The following is a 2418-nucleotide window of genomic DNA, read 5'->3' as shown; positions in this document are numbered from 1 at the left end:
ATACGTATACCGCGGCTAAAGATCCAGTTTCTTATTCTTGATAGAAAAACTCTGTTGTTGTCCCCCCCCCCCCCAACAGTAAATGAAAGGCAAAATTTCACGAAACGGGAATTTTGAACGGGCTAAATATGTGTCAATACGAATTGGTTTATATTTATAGCACTCACGTTTGGAACAAACTCACTTCAACGAATTTACATTTAAAATCGTCTCGTGGCCACAGGCACACTTCGGGGGGATTTACAAATTACATTTGTCCTCGAAAAACTTACTAGTGTCTTCTTTACTTATCTAGCTATCCGCTGGCGGATCCAGGAGGACCGGGGAGACTCCGCCCCTAAGATTTTTTCTGGTGCCCTCTTTCCCTGTTTTTCTTTTTTCACTGTTTTTTAGAATAAATTTGTCAATTTGGTCAATTATTGGTACTTTTGTCACATTGGGCCTGTCCCAAGATTTTGCTCTTTATCCGCCCCTGTAGCTATCTTCTAAACAAAGAAGGGTCATAATAACCCCAATGAGCATTGAATAGGTTGCTGTTGCTCTTTGGGGTTTGATATATTCGCCCAAAAGGACATGTGCGTCCGTATCACTCATTTATTCACCTGCGCCAATTGCCCTTGTCTTAAAAAGATTAATCAAATAATACAATCTGCAATGTCAAACAGCAATTATAATCTACATGCAACACAGTTATAATAAGTAATACAATACTAACTAATAACCTGTCACCTAAATCCAGATTTAAAAATATAGACACATAAAATACAAGTATGATAACTCTAAAATAAATTATACAGGATATGAGAAAAAAAATTATTGGAAATGAAACAAACAAATAGTCTTAACAAATTTATCTAATAAGTCTGAGCTTGGTCTTTTGGCCCAATGCCAATGAACAATGGTGGAGATAGAACTAGCCATTTTTCTTATCAGGTGGCTACAAACGAATCTGGACTGAGGAGTTCTGATACCACTGCCACAGGCAGATGTAAACAAATGGAGTATCTTCACTTCTAAGGAGACAGATTTGCTTGGGAGTGAAGAATGGAGTCAAAAGCCTTTGAAATATCAATGGCACAAACGCAGAGGTTACTTTTTGCCTTTTTATACCTTTCAAGAATCGCTAGAAAAGTTGCATGGGCGTACTACACGCGAAGACCTTCCCGAAAACCAAATTTGTTGTCGCCATGATCAATTTTTCTGCTAATTTCATTATAGATAAGCTTCTCAAGAAGCTTCCCAATCGTCGAACATACAGTAATTGGTCTATATGCGTCACAGGATTTCGGGTCTTTATTTTTCTTAAAAGTACACGTTAATAGATCTTCGCATAGCGCATCAGGAACATACTGCTGGGCAATACAAGCCTAAAACAAACTAGCAAGATGTTCAAACCATTTTACTTTCCCGTACATCAGATATTTGAGCTGCATGCCGTCTGAACCCGATGCTTTACCTGGTTCAAGACGGTAGATATGTGCCTGAATAGAAGCTGGCGTGATAATGATATAGTTTTTAGCATGGTCTAGCTTTGCAAAATGACCCAAAAGCATAAATCTAATTGTTGCGACAAGAGGAGGTGGATCTTCAGAAAATAATACAGAAAAATGACTTCCCCAAGAGCCTAAGTCAATCGGATTGTCCTCAGGTGAACAAGTCGAGGTAAATTTAGACACGTAACGCCACAATAGCTGGGCTTATTTTTGATATCCCGGCAAAGATTGCAGATTTGACGCCGTTTCCATTGCCGTACAGCATTTCTATATACACGCTTCGTGTATTTGATGAAATGAACGACCTGACCTTGGATAACCGCAGTTGGCCAAAGTACAAAACCAGAAATTATGTCGATGTTTAGCACTCTGAAGTTTACCATCTTCACTCTAACCTTTTTTACTTGTCCGAATCCGAACTTTGGCAAAAGGAAGAAAGACTGAAGCAGCAACCTTCATCGAATGAACTAATGCTGCCAAGTAAAAATCCAAATCACGAGTGTTCCCATTTATGGAGGTACATAAAAGTTGAAATGAAATCCGGATTTTCGACAACATAGAATCTAATGTTCTCTGACATAGAGAGAGATCAAGACGATTCCAGCAAGGTTTAAAAAATCACTTAGGCTTTTGCACATGAAGAGGCAGAGAATAGGTAAGTCGCCACTGCAAACTCGAGTGATCGCTTGTTAGGATGTCGCTTGAAACGTCAACCAACCATGGTACCCTTCATCTGTTGGGTGTTTGTTACAAAGAAATCCAAACCGGAAGTGAACCCCGAGTTATGCACATAAGAAAAAAGCTTTGATTTTGGTAGCAGAAAACACGAGGTAGCAGGTAGCGGAGTAGAAAGTAATAGTTGAGTCAGCGGCGCATTCTCATTTTTCAGATCCGTGTTAAAATCACCGCAAATAAATATTAACTT

Source organism: Artemia franciscana, chromosome 2 (genome assembly GCF_032884065.1).
Source record: "Artemia franciscana chromosome 2, ASM3288406v1, whole genome shotgun sequence".
Lineage (NCBI taxonomy): Eukaryota > Metazoa > Arthropoda > Branchiopoda > Anostraca > Artemiidae > Artemia > Artemia franciscana.
The sequence above is the reverse complement of the archived record's forward strand: the minus strand, read 5'-3'. Positions refer to the sequence as shown.